Here is a 21,391-nt window from a genome sequence, read left to right on the forward strand (position 1 = left end):
CTCTAACCAACTCTAGTGATAAAACTGTCCTTTCTAGCCTCCAAATGTAGACTGGTGTTCAAATCTGACTTCTGACAAAGACTCTTTAAGAGTGAGAAGACTAGAAATATAATTGTAACTAATTATGAGACAATCAAAAATATATATGTTTGGATCCTTTATTTTGCCATCTGACCAACTTCACTGTTAGAATTGCACTTCAATTATTTGAGTGAATATGTCAAAAAGGCAGAGTGCTAAAGGGCGCCAAACTCAAGAATTTTCACCCTTCTCAGTTGCTGAGTTTTCTGCTTCCCCAATGGAGGTGTGGTATCTACTCACACTTCTGACAAATGCTCTTTTGAATTGACTAGACTACAAATAGAAATGGAAGTAATATAATTTACATACTCTATTCTGCCATCTGACCAACGTCACTGATAGAATTGCACCTCAATAACTTGTGAAATATGTCAGGATGTCCGAGTGGTCTAAGGCGCCAGACTCAAGACACATCCCCCTTCTCAGTTGCTGAGGTTTCTGGTCTCCAAATGGAGGGGTGGGTTCAAATCCCACTTCTGACAATGGGTCTTTTGAAGTGAACTGACTTGGAATCAACGCTTAGAGAGTAAATGCTATGTTTTGGACACTTTTCTTTGCCTCTAACCAACTCTAGTGATAAAACTGTCCTTCCTAGCCTCCAAATGTAGACTGGTGTTTAAATCTGACTTCTGACAAAGACTCTTTAAGAGTGAGAAGACTAGAAATATAATTGTAACTAATTATGAGACAATCAAAAATATATATGTTTGGATCCTTTATTTTGCCATCTGACCAACTTCACTGTTAGAATTGCACTTCAATTATTTGAGTGAATATGTCAAAAAGGCAGAGTGCTAAAGGGCGCCAAACTCAAGAATTTTCACCCTTCTCAGTTGCTGAGTTTTCTGCTTCCCCAATGGAGGTGTGGGATCTACTCACACTTCTGACAAATGCTCTTTTGAATTGACTAGACTACAAATAGAAATGGAAGTAATATAATTTACATACTCTATTCTGCCATCTGACCAACGTCACTGATAGAATTGCACCTTAATAAGTTGTGAAATATGTCAGGATGGCCGAGTGGTCTAAGGCGCCAGACTCAAGACACATCCCCCTTCTCAGTTGCTAAGGTTTCTGGTCTCCAAATGGAGGCGTGGGTTCAAATCCCACTTCTGACAATGGGTCTTTTGAAGTGAACTGACTTGGAATCAACGCTTAGAGAGTAAATGCTATATTTTGGACACTTTTCTTTGCCTCTAACCAACTCTAGTGATAAAACTGTCCTTTCTAGCCTCCAAATGTAGACTGGTGTTCAAATCTGACTTCTGACAAAGACTCTTTAAGAGTGAGAAGACTAGAAATATAATTGTAACTAATTATGAGACAATCAAAAATATATATGTTTGGATCCTTTATTTTGCCATCTGACCAACTTCACTGTTAGAATTGCACTTCAATTATTTGAGTGAATATGTCAAAAAGGCAGAGTGCTAAAGGGCGCCAAACTCAAGAATTTTCACCCTTCTCAGTTGCTGAGTTTTCTGCTTCCCCAATGGAGGTGTGGGATCTACTCACACTTCTGACAAATGCTCTTTTGAATTGATTAGACTACAAATAGAAATGGAAGTAATATAATTTACATACTCTATTCTGCCATCTGACCAACTTCACTGATAGAATTGCACCTCAATAACATGTACAATATGTCAGGATGGCAGAGTGGTCTAAGGCGCCAGACTCAAGACACATCCCCCTTCTCAGTTGCTGAGGCTTCTGGTCTCCAAATGGAGGCGTGGGTTCAAATCCCACATCTGACAATGGGTCTTTTGAAGTGAACTGACTTGGAATCAACGTTTAGAGAGTAAATGCTATATTTTGGACACTTTTCTTTGCTTCTAACCAACTCTAGTGATAAAACTGTCCTTTCTAGTCTCCAAATGTAGACTGGTTTTTAAATCTGACTTCTGACAAAGACTCTTTAAGAGTGAGAAGACTAGAAATATAATTGTAACTAATTATGAGACAATCAAAAATATATATGTTTGGATCCTTTATTTTGCCATCTGACCAACTTCACTGTTAGAATTGCACTTCAATTATTTGAGTGAATATGTCAAAAAGGCAGAGTGCTCCAGGGTGCCAAACTCAAGAATTTTCACCCTTCTCAGTTGCGGAGTTTTCTGCTTTCCCAATGGAGGTGTGGGATCTACTCATACTTTTGACAAATGCTCTTTTGAAATGACTAGACTACAAAAAGAAATTTAAGTAATTATGAGACAATAAATAATATAATTTACATACTTTATTTTGCCATCTGACTAACTTCACTGATAGAATTGCACCTCATTAACTTGTGGAATATGTCAGGATGGCCGAGTGGTCTAAGGCGCCAGACTCAAGACACATCCCCCTTCTCAGTTGCTGAGGTTTCTGGTCTCCAAATGGAGGTGTGGGTTCAAATCCCACTTCTGACAACGGGGCATTTGAAGTGAACTGACTTGGAATCAACGTTTAGAGAGTAAATGCTATATTTTGGACACTTTTCTTTGCTTCTAACCAACTCTAGTGATAAAACTGTCCTTTCTAGTCTCCAAATGTAGACTGGTGTTCAAATCTGACTTCTGACAAAGACTTTTTAAGAGTGAAAAGACTAGAAATATAATTGTAACTAATTATGAGACAATCAAAAATATATATGTTTGGATCCTTTATTTTGCCATCTGACCAACTTCACTGTTAGAATTGCACTTCAATTATTTGAGTGAATATGTCAAAAAGGCAGAGTGCTCCAGGGTGCCAAAATTCAAGAATTTTCACCCTTCTCAGTTGCTGAGTTTTCTGCTTCCCCAATGGAGGTGCTGGATCTACTCATACTTTTGAAAAATGCTCTTTTGAAATGACTAGACTACAAAAAGAAATTTAAGTAATTATGAGACAATAAATAATATAATTTACATACTCTATTTTGCCATCTGACCAACTTCACTGATAGAATTGCACCTCAATAACTTGTGGAATATGTCAGGATGGCCGAGTGGTCTAAGGCGCCAGACTCAAGACACATCCCCCTTCTCAGTAGCTGAGGTTTCTGGTCTCCAAATGGAGGCGTGGGTTCAAATACCACTTCTGACAATGGGTCTTTTGAAGTGAACTGACTTGGAATCAACGTTTAGAGAGTAAATGCTATATTTTGGACACTTTTCTTTGCTTCTAACCAACTCTAGTGATAAACTGCGCTTTCTAGTCTCCAAATGTAGACTGGTGTTCAAATCTGACTTCTGACAAAGACTCTTTAAGAGTGAGAAGACTAGAAATATAATTGTAACTAATTATGAGACAATCAAAAATATATACGTTTGGATCCTCTATTTTGCCATCTGACCAACTTCACTGTTAGAATTGCACTTCAATTATTTGAGTGAATATGTCAAAAAGGCAGAGTGCTAAAGGGCGCCAAACTCAAGAATTTTCACCCTTCTCAGTTGCTGAGATTTCTGCTTCCCCAATGGAGGTGTGGGATCTACTCACACTTCTGACAAATGCTCTTTTGAATTGACTAGACTACAAATAGAAATGGAAGTAATTATGAGACAATAAATAATATAATTTACATACTTTATTTTACCATCTGACCAACTTCACTGATAGAATTGCACCTCAATAACATGTAGAATATGTCAGGATGGCCGAGTGGTCTAAGGCGCCAGACTCAAGACACATCCCCCTTCTCAGTTGCTGAGTTTTCTGGTCTCCAAATGGAGGCGTGGGGTTCAAATCCCACTTCTGACAATGGGTCTTTTAAAGTGAACTGACTTGGAATCAACGTTTAGAGAGTAAATGCTATATTTTGGACACTTTTCTTTGCTTCTAACCAACTCTAGTGATAAAACTGTCCTTTCTAGTCTCCAAATGTAGACTGGTGTTCAAATCTGACTTCTGACAAAGACTCTTTAAGAGTGAGAAGACTAGAAATATAATTGTAACTAATTATGAGACAATCAAAAATATATATGTTTGGATCCTTTATTTTGCCATCTGACCAACCTCACTGATAGAATTGCACCTCAATAACTTGTGGAATATGTCAGGATGGCCGAGTGGTCTAAGGCGCCAGACTCAAGACACATCCCCCTTCTCATTTGCTGAGGTTTCTGGTCTCCAAATGGAGGCGTGGGTTCAAGTCCCACTTCTGACAATGGGTCTTTTTGAAGTGAACTGACTTGGAATCAACGTTTAGAGAGTAAATGCTATGTTTTGGACACTTTTCTTTGCTTCTAACCAACTCTAGTGATAAAACTGTCCTTTCTAGTCTCCAAATGTAGACTGGTGTTCAAATCTGACTTCTGACAAAGACTCTTTAAGAGTGAGAAGACTAGAAATATAATTGTAACTAATTATGAGACAATCAAAAATATATATGTTTGGATCTTTTATTTTGCCATCTGACCAACTTTACTGTTAGAATTGCACTTCAATTATTTGAGTGAATATGTCAAAAAGGCAAAGTGCTAAAGGGCGCCAAACTCAAGAATTTTCACCCTTCTCAGTTGCTGAGTTTTCTGCTTCCCCAATGGAGGTGTGGGATCTACTCACACTTCTGACAAATGCTCTTTTGAATTGACTAGTCTACAAATAGAAATGGAAGTAATATAATTTACATACTCTATTCTGCCATCTGACCAACGTCACTGATAGAATTGCACCTCAATAACATGCAGAATATGTCAGGATGGCCGAGTGGTCTAAGGCGCCAGACTCAAGACACATCCCCCTTTCTCAGTTGCTGAGGTTTCTGGTCTCCAAATGGAGGCGTGCGTTCAAATCCCACTTCTGACAATGGGTATTTTGAAGTGAACTGACTTGGAATCAACGTTTAGAGAGTAAATGCTATATTTTGGACACTTTTCTTTGCTTCTAACCAACTCTAGTGATAAAACTGTCCTTTCTAGTCTCCAAATGTAGACTGGTGTTCAAATCTGACTTCTGACAAAGTCTCTTTAAGAGTGAGAAGACTAGAAATATAATTGTAACTAATTATGAGACAATCAAAAATATATATGTTTGGATCCTTTATTTTGCCATCTGACCAACTTTACTGTTAGAATTGCACTTCAATTATTTGAGTGAATATGTCAAAAAGGCAGAGTGCTAAAGGGCGCCAAACTCAAGAATTTTCACCCTTCTCAGTTGCTGAGTTTTCTGCTTCCCCAATGGAGGTGTGGGATCTTCTCACACTTCTGACAAATGCTCTTTTGAATTGACTAGACTACAAATAGAAATGGAAGTAATATAATTTGAATACTCTATTCTGCCATCTGACCAACTTCACTGATAGAATTGCACCTCAATAACATGTAGAATATGTCAGGATGGCCGAGTGGTCTAAGGCGCCAGACTCAAGACACATCCCCCTTCTCAGTTGCTGAGGTTTCTTGTCTCCAAATGGAGGCGAGGGATCAAATCCCACTTCTGACAATGGGTCTTTTGAAGTGAGCTGACTTGGAATCAACGTTTAGAGAGTAAATGCTATATTTTGGACACTTTTCTTTGCTTCTAACCAACTCTAGTGATAAAACTGTCCTTTCTAGTCTCCAAATGTAGACTGGTTTTTAAATCTGACTTCTGACAAAGACTCTTTAAGAGTGAGAAGACTAGAAATATAATTGTAACTAATTATGAGACAATCAAAAATATATATGTTTGGATCCTTTATTTTGCCATCTGACCAACTTCACTGTTAGAATTGCACTTCAATTATTTGAGTGAATATGTCAAAAAGGCAGAGTGCTCCAGGGTGCCAAACTCAAGAATTTTCACCCTTCTCAGTTGCGGGTTTTCTGCTTTCCCAATGGAGGTGTGGGATCTACTCATACTTTTGACAAATGCTCTTTTGAAATGACTAGACTACATAAAGAAATTTAAGTAATTATGAGACAATAAATAATATAATTTACATACTTTATTTTGCTATCTGACTAACTTCACTGATAGAATTGCACCTCATTAACTTGTGGAATATGTCAGGATGGCCGAGTGGTCTAAGGCGCCAGACTCAAGACACATCCCCCTTCTCAGTTGCTGAGGTTTCTGGTCTCCAAATGGAGGTGTGGGTTCAAATCCCACTTCTGACAACGGGGCTTTTGAAGTGAACTGACTTGGAATCAACGTTTAGAGAGTAAATGCTATATTTTGGACACTTTTCTTTGCTTCTAACCAACTCTAGTGATAAAACTGTCCTTTCTAGTCTCCAAATGTAGACTGGTGTTCAAATCTGACTTCTGACAAAGACTTTTTAAGAGTGAAAAGACTAGAAATATAATTGTAACTAATTATGAGACAATCAAAAATATATATGTTTGGATCCTTTATTTTGCCATCTGACCAACTTCACTGTTAGAATTGCACTTCAATTATTTGAGTGAATATGTCAAAAAGGCAGAGTGCTCCAGGGTGCCAAAATTCAAGAATTTTCACCCTTCTCAGTTGCTGAGTTTTCTGCTTCCCCAATGGAGGTGCTGGATCTACTCATACTTTTGAAAAATGCTCTTTTGAAATGATTAGACTACAAAAAGAAATTTAAGTAATTATGAGACAATAAATAATATAATTTACATACTCTATTTTGCCATCTGACCAACTTCACTGATAGAATTGCACCTCAATAACTTGTGGAATATGTCAGGATGGCCGAGTGGTCTAAGGCGCCAGACTCAAGACACATCCCCCTTCTCAGTAGCTGAGGTTTCTGGTCTCCAAATGGAGGCGTGGGTTCAAATACCACTTCTGACAATGGGTCTTTTGAAGTGAACTGACTTGGAATCAACGTTTAGAGAGTAAATGCTATATTTTGGACACTTTTCTTTGCTTCTAACCAACTCTAGTGATAAACTGCGCTTTCTAGTCTCCAAATGTAGACTGGTGTTCAAATCTGACTTCTGACAAAGACTCTTTAAGAGTGAGAAGACTAGAAATATAATTGTAACTAATTATGAGACAATCAAAAATATATACGTTTGGATCCTCTATTTTGCCATCTGACCAACTTCACTGTTAGAATTGCACTTCAATTATTTGAGTGAATATGTCAAAAAGGCAGAGTGCTAAAGGGCGCCAAACTCAAGAATTTTCACCCTTCTCAGTTGCTGAGATTTCTGCTTCCCCAATGGAGGTGTGGGATCTACTCACACTTCTGACAAATGCTCTTTTGAATTGACTAGACTACAAATAGAAATGGAAGTAATTATGAGACAATAAATAATATAATTTACATACTTTATTTTGCCATCTGACCAACTTCACTGATAGAATTGCACCTCAATAACATGTAGAATATGTCAGGATGGCCGAGTGGTCTAAGGCGCCAGACTCAAGACACATCCCCCTTCTCAGTTGCTGAGTTTTCTGGTCTCCAAATGGAGGCGTGGGGTTCAAATCCCACTTCTGACAATGGGTCTTTTAAAGTGAACTGACTTGGAATCAACGTTTAGAGAGTAAATGCTATATTTTGGACACTTTTCTTTGCTTCTAACCAACTCTAGTGATAAAACTGTCCTTTCTAGTCTCCAAATGTAGACTGGTGTTCAAATCTGACTTCTGACAAAGACTCTTTAAGAGTGAGAAGACTAGAAATATAATTGTAACTAATTATGAGACAATCAAAAATATATATGTTTGGATCCTTTATTTTGCCATCTGACCAACCTCACTGATAGAATTGCACCTCAATAACTTGTGGAATATGTCAGGATGGCCGAGTGGTCTAAGGCGCCAGACTCAAGACACATCCCCCTTCTCATTTGCTGAGGTTTCTGGTCTCCAAATGGAGGCGTGGGTTCAAGTCCCACTTCTGACAATGGGTCTTTTTGAAGTGAACTGACTTGGAATCAACGTTTAGAGAGTAAATGCTATGTTTTGGACACTTTTCTTTGCTTCTAACCAACTCTAGTGATAAAACTGTCCTTTCTAGTCTCCAAATGTAGACTGGTGTTCAAATCTGACTTCTGACAAAGACTCTTTAAGAGTGAGAAGACTAGAAATATAATTGTAACTAATTATGAGACAATCAAAAATATATATGTTTGGATCTTTTATTTTGCCATCTGACCAACTTTACTGTTAGAATTGCACTTCAATTATTTGAGTGAATATGTCAAAAAGGCAAAGTGCTAAAGGGCGCCAAACTCAAGAATTTTCACCCTTCTCAGTTGCTGAGTTTTCTGCTTCCCCAATGGAGGTGTGGGATCTACTCACACTTCTGACAAATGCTCTTTTGAATTGACTAGTCTACAAATAGAAATGGAAGTAATATAATTTACATACTCTATTCTGCCATCTGACCAACGTCACTGATAGAATTGCACCTCAATAACATGCAGAATATGTCAGGATGGCCGAGTGGTCTAAGGCGCCAGACTCAAGACACATCCCCCTTCTCAGTTGCTGAGGTTTCTGGTCTCCAAATGGAGGCGTGCGTTCAAATCCCACTTCTGACAATGGGTATTTTGAAGTGAACTGACTTGGAATCAACGTTTAGAGAGTAAATGCTATATTTTGGACACTTTTCTTTGCTTCTAACCAACTCTAGTGATAAAACTGTCCTTTCTAGTCTCCAAATGTAGACTGGTGTTCAAATCTGACTTCTGACAAAGTCTCTTTAAGAGTGAGAAGACTAGAAATATAATTGTAACTAATTATGAGACAATCAAAAATATATATGTTTGGATCCTTTATTTTGCCATCTGACCAACTTTACTGTTAGAATTGCACTTCAATTATTTGAGTGAATATGTCAAAAAGGCAGAGTGCTAAAGGGCGCCAAACTCAAGAATTTTCACCCTTCTCAGTTGCTGAGTTTTCTGCTTCCCCAATGGAGGTGTGGGATCTTCTCACACTTCTGACAAATGCTCTTTTGAATTGACTAGACTACAAATAGAAATGGAAGTAATATAATTTAAATACTCTATTCTGCCATCTGACCAACTTCACTGATAGAATTGCACCTCAATAACATGTAGAATATGTCAGGATGGCCGAGTGGTCTAAGGCGCCAGACTCAAGACACATCCCCCTTCTCAGTTGCTGAGGTTTCTTGTCTCCAAATGGAGGCGAGGGATCAAATCCCACTTCTGACAATGGGTCTTTTGAAGTGAGCTGACTTGGAATCAACGTTTAGAGAGTAAATGCTATATTTTGGACACTTTTCTTTGCTTCTAACCAACTCTAGTGATAAAACTGTCCTTTCTAGTCTCCAAATGTAGACTGGTTTTTAAATCTGACTTCTGACAAAGACTCTTTAAGAGTGAGAAGACTAGAAATATAATTGTAACTAATTATGAGACAATCAAAAATATATATGTTTGGATCCTTTATTTTGCCATCTGACCAACTTCACTGTTAGAATTGCACTTCAATTATTTGAGTGAATATGTCAAAAAGGCAGAGTGCTCCAGGGTGCCAAACTCAAGAATTTTCACCCTTCTCAGTTGCGGGTTTTCTGCTTTCCCAATGGAGGTGTGGGATCTACTCATACTTTTGACAAATGCTCTTTTGAAATGACTAGACTACATAAAGAAATTTAAGTAATTATGAGACAATAAATAATATAATTTACATACTTTATTTTGCTATCTGACTAACTTCACTGATAGAATTGCACCTCATTAACTTGTGGAATATGTCAGGATGGCCGAGTGGTCTAAGGCGCCAGACTCAAGACACATCCCCCTTCTCAGTTGCTGAGGTTTCTGGTCTCCAAATGGAGGTGTGGGTTCAAATCCCACTTCTGACAACGGGGCTTTTGAAGTGAACTGACTTGGAATCAACGTTTAGAGAGTAAATGCTATATTTTGGACACTTTTCTTTGCTTCTAACCAACTCTAGTGATAAAACTGTCCTTTCTAGTCTCCAAATGTAGACTGGTGTTCAAATCTGACTTCTGACAAAGACTTTTTAAGAGTGAAAAGACTAGAAATATAATTGTAACTAATTATGAGACAATCAAAAATATATATGTTTGGATCCTTTATTTTGCCATCTGACCAACTTCACTGTTAGAATTGCACTTCAATTATTTGAGTGAATATGTCAAAAAGGCAGAGTGCTCCAGGGTGCCAAAATTCAAGAATTTTCACCCTTCTCAGTTGCTGAGTTTTCTGCTTCCCCAATGGAGGTGCTGGATCTACTCATACTTTTGAAAAATGCTCTTTTGAAATGACTAGACTACAAAAAGAAATTTAAGTAATTATGAGACAATAAATAATATAATTTACATACTCTATTTTGCCATCTGACCAACTTCACTGATAGAATTGCACCTCAATAACTTGTGGAATATGTCAGGATGGCCGAGTGGTCTAAGGCGCCAGACTCAAGACACATCCCCCTTCTCAGTAGCTGAGGTTTCTGGTCTCCAAATGGAGGCGTGGGTTCAAATACCACTTCTGACAATGGGTCTTTTGAAGTGAACTGACTTGGAATCAACGTTTAGAGAGTAAATGCTATATTTTGGACACTTTTCTTTGCTTCTAACCAACTCTAGTGATAAACTGCGCTTTCTAGTCTCCAAATGTAGACTGGTGTTCAAATCTGACTTCTGACAAAGACTCTTTAAGAGTGAGAAGACTAGAAATATAATTGTAACTAATTATGAGACAATCAAAAATATATACGTTTGGATCCTCTATTTTGCCATCTGACCAACTTCACTGTTAGAAATGCACTTCAATTATTTGAGTGAATATGTCAAAAAGGCAGAGTGCTAAAGGGCGCCAAACTCAAGAATTTTCACCCTTCTCAGTTGCTGAGTTTTCTGCTTCCCCAATGGAGGTGTGGGATCTACTCACACTTCTGACAAATGCTCTTTTGAATTGACTAGACTACAAATAGAAATGGAAGTAATATAATTTACATACTCTATTCTGCCATCTGGCCAACGTCACTGATAGAATTGCACCTCAATAAGTTGTGAAATATGTCAGGATGGCCGAGTGGTCTAAGGCGCCAGACTCAAGACACATCCCCCTTCTCAGTTGCTGAGTTTTCTGGTCTCCAAATGGAGGCGTGGGTTCAAATCCCACTTCTGACAATGGGTCTTTTGAAGTGAACTGACTTGGAATCAACGCTTAGAGAGTAAATGCTATATTTTGGACACTTTTCTTTGCCTCTAACAAACTCCAGTGATAAAACTGTCCTTTCTAGCTTCCAAATGTAGACTGGTGTTCAAATCTGACTTCTGACAAAGACTCTTTAAGAGTGAGAAGACTAGAAATATAATTGTAACTAATTATGAGACAATCAAAAATATATATGTTTGGATCCTTTATTTTGCCATCTGACCAACTTCACTGTTAGAATTGCACTTCAATTATTTGAGTGAATATGTCAAAAAGGCAGAGTGCTAAAGGGCGCCAAACTCAAGAACTTTCACCCTTCTCAGTTGCTGAGATTTCTGCTTCCCCAATGGAGGTGTGGGATCTACTCACACTTCTGACAAATGCTCTTTTGAATTGACTAGACTACAAATAGAAATGGAAGTAATTATGAGACAATAAATAATATAATTTACATACTTTATTTTGCCATCTGACCAACTTCACTGATAGAATTGCACCTCAATAACATGTAGAATATGTCAGGATGGCCGAGTGGTCTAAGGCGCCAGACTCAAGACACATCCCCCTTCTCAGTTGCTGAGTTTTCTGGTCTCCAAATGGAGGCGTGGGGTTCAAATCCCACTTCTGACAATGGGTCTTTTAAAGTGAACTGACTTGGAATCAACGTTTAGAGAGTAAATGCTATATTTTGGACACTTTTCTTTGCTTCTAACCAACTCTAGTGATAAAACTGTCCTTTCTAGTCTCCAAATGTAGACTGGTGTTCAAATCTGACTTCTGACAAAGACTGTTTAAGAGTGAGAAGACTAGAAATATAATTGTAACTAATTATGAGACAATCAAAAATATATATGTTTGGGTCCTTTATTTTGCCATCTGACCAACTTCACTGTTAGAATTGCACTTCAATTATTTGAGTGAATATGTCAAAAAGGAAGAGTGCTAAAGGGCGCCAAACTCAAGAATTTTCACCCTTCTCAGTTGCTGAGTTTTCTGCTTCCCCAATGGAGGTGTGGGATCTACTCACACTTCTGACAAATGCTCTTTTGAATTGACTAGACTACAAATAGAAATGGAAGTAATATAATTTACATACTCTATTCTGCCATCTGACCAACGTCACTGATAGAATTGCACCTCAATAACTTGTGAAATATGTCAGGATGGCCGAGTGGTCTAAGGCACCAGACTCAAGACAAATCCCCCTTCTCAGTTGCTGAGGTTTCTGGTCTCCAAATGGAGGCGTGGGTTCAAATCCCACTTCTGACAATGGGTCTTTTGAAGTGAACTGACTTGGAATCAACGTTTAGAGAGTAAATGCTATATTTTGGACACTTTTCTTTGCTTCTAACCAACTCTAGTGATAAACCTGTCCTTTCTAGCCTCCAAATGTAGACTGGTGTTCAAATCTGACTTCTGACAAAGACTCTTTAAGAGTGAGAAGACTAGAAATATAATTGTAACTAATTATGAGACAATCAAAAATATATATGTTTGGATCCTTTATTTTGCCATCTGACCAACTTCACTGTTAGAATTGCACTTCAATTATTTGAGTGAATATGTCAAAAAGGCAGAGTGCTAAAGGGCGCCAAACTCAAGAATTTTCACCCTTCTCAGTTGCTGAGTTTTCTGCTTCCCCAATGGAGGTGTGGGATCTACTCACACTTCTGACAAATGCTCTTTTGAATTGACTAGACTACAAATAGAAATGGAAGTAATTATGAGACAATAAATAATAAAATTTACATACTTTATTTTGCCATCTGACCAACTTCACTGATAGAATTGCACCTCAATAACATGTAGAATATGTCAGGATGGCCGAGTGGTCTAAGGCGCCAGACTCAAGACACATCCCCCTTCTCAGTTGCTGAGGTTTCTGGTCTCCAAATGGAGGCGTGGGTTCAAATCCCACTTCTGACAATGGGTCTTTTGAAGTGAACTGACTTGGAATCAATGTTTAGAGAGTAAATGCTATATTTTGGACACTTTTCTTTGCTTCTAACCAACTCTAGTGATAAACCTGTCCTTTCTAGCCTCCAAATGTAGACTGGTGTTCAAATCTGACTTCTGACAAAGACTCTTTAAGAGTGAGAAGACTAGAAATATAATTGTAACTAATTATGAGACAATCAAAAATATATATGTTTGGATCCTTTATTTTGCCATCTGACCAACTTCACTGTTAGAATTGCACTTCAATTATTTGAGTGAATATGTCAAAAAGGCAGAGTGCTAAAGGGCGCCAAACTCAAGAATTTTCACCCTTCTCAGTTGCTGAGTTTTCTGCTTCCCCAATGGAGGTGTGGGATCTACTCACACTTCTGACAAATGCTCTTTTGAATTGACTAGACTACAAATAGAAATGGAAGTAATTATGAGACAATAAATAATATAATTTACATACTTTATTTTGCCATCTGACCAACTTCACTGATAGAATTGCACCTCAATAACATGTAGAATATGTCAGGATGGCCGAGTGGTCTAAGGCGCCAGACTCAAGACACATCCCCCTTCTCAGTTGCTGAGGATTCTGGTCTCCAAATGAAGGCGTGGGTTCAAATCCCACTTCTGACAATGGGTCTTTTGAAGTGAACTGACTTGGAATCAACGCTTAGAGAGTAAATGCTATATTTTGGACACTTTTCTTTGCCTCTAACCAACTCTAGTGATAAAACTGTCCTTTCTAGCCTCCAAATGTAGACTGGTGTTCAAATCTGACTTCTGACAAAGACTCTTTAAGAGTGAGAAGACTAGAAATATAATTGTAACTAATTATGAGACAATCAAAAATATATATGTTTGGATCCTTTATTTTGCCATCTGACCAACTTCACTGTTAGAATTGCACTTCAATTATTTGAGTGAATATGTCAAAAAGGCAGAGTGCTAAAGGGCGCCAAACTCAAGAATTTTCACCCTTCTCAGTTGCTGAGTTTTCTGCTTCCCCAATGGAGGTGTGGGATCTACTCACACTTCTGACAAATGCTCTTTTGAATTGACTAGACTACAAATAGAAATGGAAGTAATTATGAGACAATAAATAATATAATTTACATACTTTATTTTGCCATCTGACCAACTTCACTGATAGAATTGCACCTCAATAACATGTAGAATATGTCAGGATGGCCGAGTGGTCTAAGGCGCCAGACTCAAGACACATCCCCCTTCTCAGTTGCTGAGTTTTCTGGTGTCCAAATGGAGGCGTGGGTTCAAATCCCACTTCTGACAATGGGTCTTTTGAAGTGAACTGACTTGGAATCAACGTTTAGAGAGTAAATGCTTTATTTTGGACACTTTTCTTTGCCTCTAACCAACTCTAGTGATAAAACTGTCCTTTCTAGCCTCCAAATGTAGACTGGTGTTCAAATCTGACTTCTGACAAAGACTCTTTAAGAGTGAGAAGACTAGAAATATAATTGTAACTAATTATGAGACAATCAAAAATATATATGTTTGGATCCTTTATTTTGCCATCTGACCAACTTCACTGTTAGAATTGCACTTCAATTATTTGAGTGAATATGTCAAAAAGGCAGAGTGCTAAAGGGCGCCAAACTCAAGAATTTTCACCCTTCTCAGTTGCTGAGTTTTCTGCTTCCCCAATGGAGGTGTGGGATCTACTCACACTTCTGACAAATGCTCTTTTGAATTGACTAGACTACAAATAGAAATGGAAGTAATTATGAGACAATAAATAATATAATTTACATACTTTATTTTGCCATCTGACCAACTTCACTGATAGAATTGCACCTCAATAACATGTAGAATATGTCAGGATGGCCGAGTGGTCTAAGGCGCCAGACTCAAGACACATCCCCCTTCTCAGTTGCTGAGTTTTCTGGTGTCCAAATGGAGGCGTGGGTTCAAATCCCACTTCTGACAATGGGTCTTTTGAAGTGAACTGACTTGGAATCAACGTTTAGAGAGTAAATGCTATATTTTGGACACTTTTCTTTGCTTCTAACCAACTCTAGTGATAAAACTGTCCTTTCTAGTCTCCAAATGTAGACTGGTGTTCAAATCTGACTTCTGACAAAGACTCTTTAAGAGTGAGAAGACTAGAAATATGAGACAATCAAAAATATATATGTTTGGATCCTTTATTTTGCCATCTGACCAACTTCACTGTTAGAATTGCACTTCAATTATTTGAGTGAATATGTCAAAAAGGCAAAGTGCTAAAGGGCGCCAAACTCAAGAATTTTCACCCTTCTCAGTTGCTGAGTTTTCTGCTTCCCCAATGGAGGTGTGGGATCTACTCACACTTCTGACAAATGCTCTTTTGAATTGACTAGACTACAAATAGAAATGGAAGTAATATAATTTACATACTCTATTCTGCCATCTGACCAACGTCACTGATAGAATTGCACCTCAATAACTTGTGAAATATGTCAGGATGGCCGAGTGGTCTAAGGCGCCAGACTCAAGACACATCCCCCTTCTCAGTTGCTGAGGTTTCTGGTCTCCAAATGGAGGGGTGGGTTCAATCCCACTTCTGACAATGGGTCTTTTGAAGTGAACTGACTTGGAATCAACGTTTAGAGAGTAAATGCTATATTTTGGACACTTTTCTTTGCTTCTAACCAACTCTAGTGATAAAACTGTCCTTTCTAGTCTCCAAATGTAGACTTGTGTTTAAATCTGACTTCTGACAAAGACTCTTTAAGAGTGAGAAGACTAGAAATATAATTGTAACTAATTATGAGACAATCAAAAATATATATGTTTGGATCCTTTATTTTGCTATCTGACCAACTTCACTGTTAGAATTGCACTTCAATTATTTGAGTGAATATGTCAAAAAGGCAGAGTGCTAAAGGGCGCCAAACTCAAGAATTTTCACCCTTCTCAGTTGCTGAGTTTTCTGCTTCCCCAATGGAGGTGTGGGATCTACTCACACTTCTGACAAATGCTCTTTTGAAATGACTAGACTACAAAAAGAAATTTAAGTAATTATGAGACAATAAATAATATAATTTACATACTTTATTTTGCCATCTGACCAACTTCACTGATACAATTGCACCTCAATAACTTGTGAAATATGTCAGGATGGCCGAGTGGTCTAAGGCGCCAGACTCAAGACACATCCCCCTTCTCCGTTGCTGAGTTTTCTGCTTCCCCAATGGAGGTGTGGGATCTACTCACACTTCTGACAAATGCTCTTTTGAATTGACTAGACTACAAATAGAAATGGAAGTAATTATGAGACAATAAATAATATAATTTACATACGTTATTTTGCCATCTGACCAACTTCACTGATAGAATTGCACCTCAATAACATGTAGAATATGTCAGGATGGCCGAGTGGTCTAAGGCGCCAGACTCAAGACACATCCCCCTTCTCAGTTGCTGAGGTTTCTGGTCTCCAAATGGAGGCGTGGGTTCAAAGCCCACTTCTGAAAATGGGTCTTTTGAAGTGAACTGACTTGGAATCAACGTTTAGAGAGTAAATTATATATTTTGGACACTTTTCTTTGCTTCTAACCAACTCTAGTGATAAAACTGTCCTTTCTAGCCTCCAAATGTAGCCTGGTGTTCAAATCTGACTTCTGACAAAGACTCTTTAAGATTGAGAAGACTAGAAATATAATTGTAACTAATTATGAGACAATCAAAAATATATATGTTTGGATCCTTTATTTTGCCATCTGACCAACTTCACTGTTAGAATTGCACTTCAATTATTTGAGTGAATATGTCAAAAAGGCAAAGTGCTAAAGGGCGCCAAACTCAAGAATTATCACCCTTCTCAGTTGCTGAGTTTTCTGCTTCCCCAATGGAGGTGTGGGATCTACTCACACTTCTGACAAATGCTCTTTTGAATTGACTAGACTACAAATAGAAATGGAAGTAATATAATTTACATACTCTATTCTGCCATCTGACCAACGTCACTGATAGAATTGCACCTCAATAACTTGTGAAATATGTCAGGATGGCCGAGTGGTCTAAGGCGCCAGACTCAAGACACATCCCCCTTCTCAGTTGCTGAGGTTTCTGGTCTCCAAATGGAGGCGTGGGTTCAAATCCCACTTCTGAAAATGGGTCTTTTGAAGTGAACTGACTTGGAATCAACGTTTAGAGAGTAAATGCTATATTTTGGACACTTTTCTTTGCTTCTAACCAACTCTAGTGATAAAACTGTCCTTTCTAGTCTCCAAATGTAGACTTGTGTTTAAATCTGACTTCTGACAAAGACTCTTTAAGAGTGAGAAGACTAGAAATATATTTGTAACTAATTATGAGACAATCAAAAATATATATGTTTGGATCCTTTATTTTGCTATCTGACCAACTTCACTGTTAGAATTGCACTTCAATTATTTGAGTGAATATGTCAAAAAGGCAGAGTGCTAAAGGGCGCCAAACTCAAGAATTTTCACCCTTCTCAGTTGCTGAGTTTTCTGCTTCCCCAATGGAGGTGTGGGATCTACTCACACTTCTGACAAATGCTCTTTTGAAATGACTAGACTACAAAAAGAAATTTAAGTAATTATGAGACAATAAATAATATAATTTACATACTTTATTTTGCCATCTGACCAACTTCACTGATACAATTGCACCTCAATAACTTGTGAAATATGTCAGGATGGCCGAGTGGTCTAAGGCGCCAGACTCAAGACACATCCCCCTTCTCCGTTGCTGAGTTTTCTGCTTCCCCAATGGAGGTGTGGGATCTACTCACACTTCTGACAAATGCTCTTTTGAATTGACTAGACTACAAATAGAAATGGAAGTAATTATGAGACAATAAATAATATAATTTACATACGTTATTTTGCCATCTGACCAACTTCACTGATAGAATTGCACCTCAATAACATGTAGAATATGTCAGGATGGCCGAGTGGTCTAAGGCGCCAGACTCAAGACACATCCCCCTTCTCAGTTGCAGAGTTTTCTGGTCTCCAAATGGAGGCGTGGGTTCAAATCCCACTTCTGACAATGGGTCTTTTGAAGTGATCTGACTTGGAATCAACGCTTAGAGAGTAAATGCTATATTTTGGACACTTTTCTTTGCCTCTAACCAACTCTAGTGATAAAACTGTCCTTTCTAGCCTCCAAATGTAGACTGGTGTTCAAATATGACTTCTGACAAAGACTCTTTAAGAGTGAGAAGACTAGAAATATAATTGTAATTAATTATGAGACAATCAAAAATATATATGTTTCGATCCTTTATTTTGCCATCTGACCAACTTCACTGTTAGAATTGCACTTCAATCATTTGAGTGAATATGTCAAAAAGGCAGAGTGCTAAAGGGCGCCAAACTCAAGAATTTTCACCCTTCTCAGTTGCTGAGTTTTCTGCTTCCCCAATGGAGGTGTGGGATCTACTCACACTTCTGACAAATGCTCTTTTGAATTGACTAGACTACAAATAGAAATTGAAGTAATATAATTTACATACTCTATTCTGCCATCTGACCAACGTCACTGACAGAATTGCACCTTAATAAGTTGTGAAATATGTCAGGATGGCCGAGTGGTCTAAGGAGCCAGACTCAAGACACATCCCCCTTCTCAGTTGCTGAGGTTTCTGGTCTCCAAATGGAGGCGTGGGTTCAAATCCCACTTCTGACAATGGGTCTTTTGAAGTGAACTGACTTGGAATCAACGCTTAGAGAGTAAATGCTATATTTTGGTCACTTTTCTTTGCCTCTAACCAACTCTAGTGATAAAACTGTCCTTTCTAGCCTCCAAATGTAGACTGGTGTTCAAATCTGACTTCTGACAAAGACTCTTTAAGAGTGAGAAGACTAGAAATATAATTGTAGCTAATTATGAGACAATCAAAAATATATATGTTTGGATCCTTTATTTTGCTATCTGACCAACTTCACTGTTAGAATTGCACTTCAATTATTTGAGTGAATATGTCAAAAAGGCAGAGTGCTAAAGGGCGCCAAACTCAAGAATTTTCACCCTTCTCAGTTGCTGAGTTTTCTGCTTCCCCAATGGAGGTGTGGGATCTACTCACACTTCTGACAAATGCTCTTTTGAAATGACTAGACTACAAAAAGAAATTTAAGTATTTATGAGACAATAAATAATATAATTTACATACTTTATTTTGCCATCTGACCAACTTCACTGATACAATTGCACCTCAATAAGTTGTGAAATATGTCAGGATGGCCGAGTGGTCTAAGGCGCCAGACTCAAGACACATCCCCCTTCTCAGTTGCTGAGGTTTCTGGTCTCCAAATGGAGGCGTGGGTTCAAAGCCCACTTCTGAAAATGGGTCTTTTGAAGTGAACTGACTTGGAATCAACGTTTAGAGAGTAAATTATATATTTTGGACACTTTTCTTTGCTTCTAACCAACTCTAGTGATAAAACTGTCCTTTCTAGCCTCCAAATGTAGCCTGGTGTTCAAATCTGACTTCTGACAAAGACTCTTTAAGATTGAGAAGACTAGAAATATAATTGTAACTAAATATGAGACAATCAAAAATATATATGTTTGGATCCTTTATTTTGCCATCTGACCAACTTCACTGTTAGAATTGCACTTCAATTATTTGAGTGAATATGTCAAAAAGGCAAAGTGCTAAAAGGCGCCAAACTCAAGAATTATCACCCTTCTCAGTTGCTGAGTTTTCTGCTTCCCCAATGGAGGTGTGGGATCTACTCACACTTCTGACAAATGCTCTTTTGAATTGACTAGACTACAAATAGAAATGGAAGTAATATAATTTACATACTCTATTCTGCCATCTGACCAACGTCACTGATAGAATTGCACCTCAATAAGTTGTGAAATATGTCAGGATGGCCGAGTGGTCTAAGGCGCCAGACTCAAGACACATCCCCCTTCTCAGTTGCTGAGGTTTCTGGTCTCCAAATGGAGGCGTGGGTTCAAATCCCACTTCTGACAATGGGTCTTTTGAAGTGAACTGACTTGGAATCAACGTTTAGAGAGTAAATGCTATGTTTTGGACACTTTTCTTTGCTTCTAACCAACTCTAGTGATAAAACTGTCCTTTCTAGCCTCCAAATGTAGACTGGTGTTCAAATCTGACTACTGACAAAGACTCTTTAAGAGTGAGAAGACTAGAAATATAATTGTAACTAATTATGAGACAATCAAAAATATATATGTTTGGATCCTTTATTTTGCTATCTGACCAACTTCACTGTTAGAATTGCACTTCAATTATTTGAGTGAATATGTCAAAAAGGCAGAGTGCTAAAGGGCGCCAAACTCAAGAATTTTCATCCTTCTCAGTTGCTGAGTTTTCTGCTTCCCCAATGGAGGTGTGGGATCTACTCACACTTCTGACAAATGTTCTTTTGAAATGACTAGACTACAAAAAGAAATTTAAGTAATTATGAGACAATAAATAATATAATTTACATACTTTATTTTGCCATCTGACCAACTTCACTGATACAATTGCACCTCAATAAGCTGTGAAATATGTCAGGATGGCCGAGTGGTCTAAGGCGCCAGACTCAAGACACATCCCCCTTCTCAGTTGCTGAGGTTTCTGGTCTCCAAATGGAGGCGTGGGTTCAAAGCCCACTTCTGAAAATGGGTCTTTTGAAGTGAACTGACTTGGAATCAACGTTTAGAGAGTAAATTTTATATTTTGGACACTTTTCTTTGCTTCTAACAAACTCTAGTGATAAAACTGTCCTTTCTAGCCTCCAAATGTAGCCTGGTGTTCAAATCTGACTTCTGACAAAGACTCTTTAAGATTGAGAAGACTAGAAATATAATTGTAACTAATTATGAGACAATCAAAAATATATATGTTTGGATCCTTTATTTTGCCATCTGACCAACTTCACTGTTAGAATTGCACTTCAATTATTTGAGTGAATATGTCAAAAAGGCAAAGTGCTAAAGGGCGCCAAACTCAAGAATTATCACCCTTCTCAGTTGCTGAGTTTTCTGCTTCCCCAATGGAGGTGTGGGATCTACTCACACTTCTGACAAATGCTCTTTTGAATTGACTAGACTACAAATAGAAATGGAAGTAATATAATTTACATACTCTATTCTGCCATCTGACCAACTTCACTGATAGAATTGCACCTCAATAACTTGTGAAATATGTCAGGATGGCCGAGTGGTCTAAGGCGCCAGACTCAAGACACATCCCCCTTCTCAGTTGCTGAGGTTTCTGGTCTCCAAATGGAGGCGTGGGTTCAAATCCCACTTCTGAAAATGGGTCTTTTGAAGTGAACTGACTTGGAATCAACGTTTAGAGAGTAAATTAT

The 21,391-nt window shown here is 38.1% G+C and overlaps 33 non-coding genes across 33 annotated transcripts; all 33 read left to right on the top strand.

Annotated features, from left to right (window-relative positions):
* The first annotated feature begins 451 nt into the window (after nt 1-451).
* trnal-caa (transfer RNA leucine (anticodon CAA)) lies at nt 452-563 on the top strand. Its single transcript has 2 exons — nt 452-489; nt 518-563. It is a non-coding gene; the product is annotated as a tRNA-Leu (tRNA).
* Nucleotides 564-1,090: 527 nt separating this feature from the next.
* On the top strand, nt 1,091-1,202 carry trnal-caa (transfer RNA leucine (anticodon CAA)). The gene is made up of 2 exons: nt 1,091-1,128; nt 1,157-1,202. It is a non-coding gene; the product is annotated as a tRNA-Leu (tRNA).
* Nucleotides 1,203-1,729: 527 nt separating this feature from the next.
* Nucleotides 1,730-1,841, top strand: trnal-caa (transfer RNA leucine (anticodon CAA)). The gene is made up of 2 exons: nt 1,730-1,767; nt 1,796-1,841. It is a non-coding gene; the product is annotated as a tRNA-Leu (tRNA).
* A 545-nt stretch (nt 1,842-2,386) lies between these two features.
* Nucleotides 2,387-2,498, top strand: trnal-caa (transfer RNA leucine (anticodon CAA)). The gene is made up of 2 exons: nt 2,387-2,424; nt 2,453-2,498. It is a non-coding gene; the product is annotated as a tRNA-Leu (tRNA).
* Nucleotides 2,499-3,044: 546 nt separating this feature from the next.
* trnal-caa (transfer RNA leucine (anticodon CAA)) lies at nt 3,045-3,156 on the top strand. Its single transcript has 2 exons — nt 3,045-3,082; nt 3,111-3,156. It is a non-coding gene; the product is annotated as a tRNA-Leu (tRNA).
* A 544-nt stretch (nt 3,157-3,700) lies between these two features.
* trnal-caa (transfer RNA leucine (anticodon CAA)) lies at nt 3,701-3,813 on the top strand. Its single transcript has 2 exons — nt 3,701-3,738; nt 3,767-3,813. It is a non-coding gene; the product is annotated as a tRNA-Leu (tRNA).
* A 294-nt stretch (nt 3,814-4,107) lies between these two features.
* On the top strand, nt 4,108-4,219 carry trnal-caa (transfer RNA leucine (anticodon CAA)). The gene is made up of 2 exons: nt 4,108-4,145; nt 4,174-4,219. It is a non-coding gene; the product is annotated as a tRNA-Leu (tRNA).
* A 528-nt stretch (nt 4,220-4,747) lies between these two features.
* Nucleotides 4,748-4,860, top strand: trnal-caa (transfer RNA leucine (anticodon CAA)). The gene is made up of 2 exons: nt 4,748-4,785; nt 4,815-4,860. It is a non-coding gene; the product is annotated as a tRNA-Leu (tRNA).
* A 527-nt stretch (nt 4,861-5,387) lies between these two features.
* Nucleotides 5,388-5,499, top strand: trnal-caa (transfer RNA leucine (anticodon CAA)). Its single transcript has 2 exons — nt 5,388-5,425; nt 5,454-5,499. It is a non-coding gene; the product is annotated as a tRNA-Leu (tRNA).
* Nucleotides 5,500-6,043: 544 nt separating this feature from the next.
* Nucleotides 6,044-6,155, top strand: trnal-caa (transfer RNA leucine (anticodon CAA)). The gene is made up of 2 exons: nt 6,044-6,081; nt 6,110-6,155. It is a non-coding gene; the product is annotated as a tRNA-Leu (tRNA).
* A 546-nt stretch (nt 6,156-6,701) lies between these two features.
* On the top strand, nt 6,702-6,813 carry trnal-caa (transfer RNA leucine (anticodon CAA)). The gene is made up of 2 exons: nt 6,702-6,739; nt 6,768-6,813. It is a non-coding gene; the product is annotated as a tRNA-Leu (tRNA).
* Nucleotides 6,814-7,357: 544 nt separating this feature from the next.
* Nucleotides 7,358-7,470, top strand: trnal-caa (transfer RNA leucine (anticodon CAA)). The gene is made up of 2 exons: nt 7,358-7,395; nt 7,424-7,470. It is a non-coding gene; the product is annotated as a tRNA-Leu (tRNA).
* A 294-nt stretch (nt 7,471-7,764) lies between these two features.
* On the top strand, nt 7,765-7,876 carry trnal-caa (transfer RNA leucine (anticodon CAA)). Its single transcript has 2 exons — nt 7,765-7,802; nt 7,831-7,876. It is a non-coding gene; the product is annotated as a tRNA-Leu (tRNA).
* A 528-nt stretch (nt 7,877-8,404) lies between these two features.
* On the top strand, nt 8,405-8,516 carry trnal-caa (transfer RNA leucine (anticodon CAA)). The gene is made up of 2 exons: nt 8,405-8,442; nt 8,471-8,516. It is a non-coding gene; the product is annotated as a tRNA-Leu (tRNA).
* A 527-nt stretch (nt 8,517-9,043) lies between these two features.
* trnal-caa (transfer RNA leucine (anticodon CAA)) lies at nt 9,044-9,155 on the top strand. Its single transcript has 2 exons — nt 9,044-9,081; nt 9,110-9,155. It is a non-coding gene; the product is annotated as a tRNA-Leu (tRNA).
* A 544-nt stretch (nt 9,156-9,699) lies between these two features.
* trnal-caa (transfer RNA leucine (anticodon CAA)) lies at nt 9,700-9,811 on the top strand. Its single transcript has 2 exons — nt 9,700-9,737; nt 9,766-9,811. It is a non-coding gene; the product is annotated as a tRNA-Leu (tRNA).
* Nucleotides 9,812-10,357: 546 nt separating this feature from the next.
* trnal-caa (transfer RNA leucine (anticodon CAA)) lies at nt 10,358-10,469 on the top strand. Its single transcript has 2 exons — nt 10,358-10,395; nt 10,424-10,469. It is a non-coding gene; the product is annotated as a tRNA-Leu (tRNA).
* A 526-nt stretch (nt 10,470-10,995) lies between these two features.
* On the top strand, nt 10,996-11,107 carry trnal-caa (transfer RNA leucine (anticodon CAA)). The gene is made up of 2 exons: nt 10,996-11,033; nt 11,062-11,107. It is a non-coding gene; the product is annotated as a tRNA-Leu (tRNA).
* A 545-nt stretch (nt 11,108-11,652) lies between these two features.
* Nucleotides 11,653-11,765, top strand: trnal-caa (transfer RNA leucine (anticodon CAA)). Its single transcript has 2 exons — nt 11,653-11,690; nt 11,719-11,765. It is a non-coding gene; the product is annotated as a tRNA-Leu (tRNA).
* Nucleotides 11,766-12,292: 527 nt separating this feature from the next.
* Nucleotides 12,293-12,404, top strand: trnal-caa (transfer RNA leucine (anticodon CAA)). Its single transcript has 2 exons — nt 12,293-12,330; nt 12,359-12,404. It is a non-coding gene; the product is annotated as a tRNA-Leu (tRNA).
* Nucleotides 12,405-12,949: 545 nt separating this feature from the next.
* Nucleotides 12,950-13,061, top strand: trnal-caa (transfer RNA leucine (anticodon CAA)). The gene is made up of 2 exons: nt 12,950-12,987; nt 13,016-13,061. It is a non-coding gene; the product is annotated as a tRNA-Leu (tRNA).
* A 545-nt stretch (nt 13,062-13,606) lies between these two features.
* trnal-caa (transfer RNA leucine (anticodon CAA)) lies at nt 13,607-13,718 on the top strand. Its single transcript has 2 exons — nt 13,607-13,644; nt 13,673-13,718. It is a non-coding gene; the product is annotated as a tRNA-Leu (tRNA).
* A 545-nt stretch (nt 13,719-14,263) lies between these two features.
* trnal-caa (transfer RNA leucine (anticodon CAA)) lies at nt 14,264-14,375 on the top strand. Its single transcript has 2 exons — nt 14,264-14,301; nt 14,330-14,375. It is a non-coding gene; the product is annotated as a tRNA-Leu (tRNA).
* A 545-nt stretch (nt 14,376-14,920) lies between these two features.
* trnal-caa (transfer RNA leucine (anticodon CAA)) lies at nt 14,921-15,032 on the top strand. The gene is made up of 2 exons: nt 14,921-14,958; nt 14,987-15,032. It is a non-coding gene; the product is annotated as a tRNA-Leu (tRNA).
* A 511-nt stretch (nt 15,033-15,543) lies between these two features.
* trnal-caa (transfer RNA leucine (anticodon CAA)) lies at nt 15,544-15,654 on the top strand. The gene is made up of 2 exons: nt 15,544-15,581; nt 15,610-15,654. It is a non-coding gene; the product is annotated as a tRNA-Leu (tRNA).
* Nucleotides 15,655-16,449: 795 nt separating this feature from the next.
* trnal-caa (transfer RNA leucine (anticodon CAA)) lies at nt 16,450-16,561 on the top strand. The gene is made up of 2 exons: nt 16,450-16,487; nt 16,516-16,561. It is a non-coding gene; the product is annotated as a tRNA-Leu (tRNA).
* Nucleotides 16,562-17,088: 527 nt separating this feature from the next.
* trnal-caa (transfer RNA leucine (anticodon CAA)) lies at nt 17,089-17,200 on the top strand. The gene is made up of 2 exons: nt 17,089-17,126; nt 17,155-17,200. It is a non-coding gene; the product is annotated as a tRNA-Leu (tRNA).
* Nucleotides 17,201-17,995: 795 nt separating this feature from the next.
* On the top strand, nt 17,996-18,107 carry trnal-caa (transfer RNA leucine (anticodon CAA)). Its single transcript has 2 exons — nt 17,996-18,033; nt 18,062-18,107. It is a non-coding gene; the product is annotated as a tRNA-Leu (tRNA).
* Nucleotides 18,108-18,634: 527 nt separating this feature from the next.
* trnal-caa (transfer RNA leucine (anticodon CAA)) lies at nt 18,635-18,746 on the top strand. The gene is made up of 2 exons: nt 18,635-18,672; nt 18,701-18,746. It is a non-coding gene; the product is annotated as a tRNA-Leu (tRNA).
* A 545-nt stretch (nt 18,747-19,291) lies between these two features.
* trnal-caa (transfer RNA leucine (anticodon CAA)) lies at nt 19,292-19,403 on the top strand. The gene is made up of 2 exons: nt 19,292-19,329; nt 19,358-19,403. It is a non-coding gene; the product is annotated as a tRNA-Leu (tRNA).
* Nucleotides 19,404-19,930: 527 nt separating this feature from the next.
* Nucleotides 19,931-20,042, top strand: trnal-caa (transfer RNA leucine (anticodon CAA)). The gene is made up of 2 exons: nt 19,931-19,968; nt 19,997-20,042. It is a non-coding gene; the product is annotated as a tRNA-Leu (tRNA).
* A 545-nt stretch (nt 20,043-20,587) lies between these two features.
* Nucleotides 20,588-20,699, top strand: trnal-caa (transfer RNA leucine (anticodon CAA)). Its single transcript has 2 exons — nt 20,588-20,625; nt 20,654-20,699. It is a non-coding gene; the product is annotated as a tRNA-Leu (tRNA).
* Nucleotides 20,700-21,226: 527 nt separating this feature from the next.
* trnal-caa (transfer RNA leucine (anticodon CAA)) lies at nt 21,227-21,338 on the top strand. The gene is made up of 2 exons: nt 21,227-21,264; nt 21,293-21,338. It is a non-coding gene; the product is annotated as a tRNA-Leu (tRNA).
* The last annotated feature ends 53 nt before the right edge of the window (nt 21,339-21,391 follow it).

This window comes from Carassius carassius, chromosome 18 (assembly GCF_963082965.1).
Source record: "Carassius carassius chromosome 18, fCarCar2.1, whole genome shotgun sequence".
In the NCBI taxonomy this organism is placed as follows: Eukaryota; Metazoa; Chordata; class Actinopteri; order Cypriniformes; family Cyprinidae; genus Carassius; species Carassius carassius.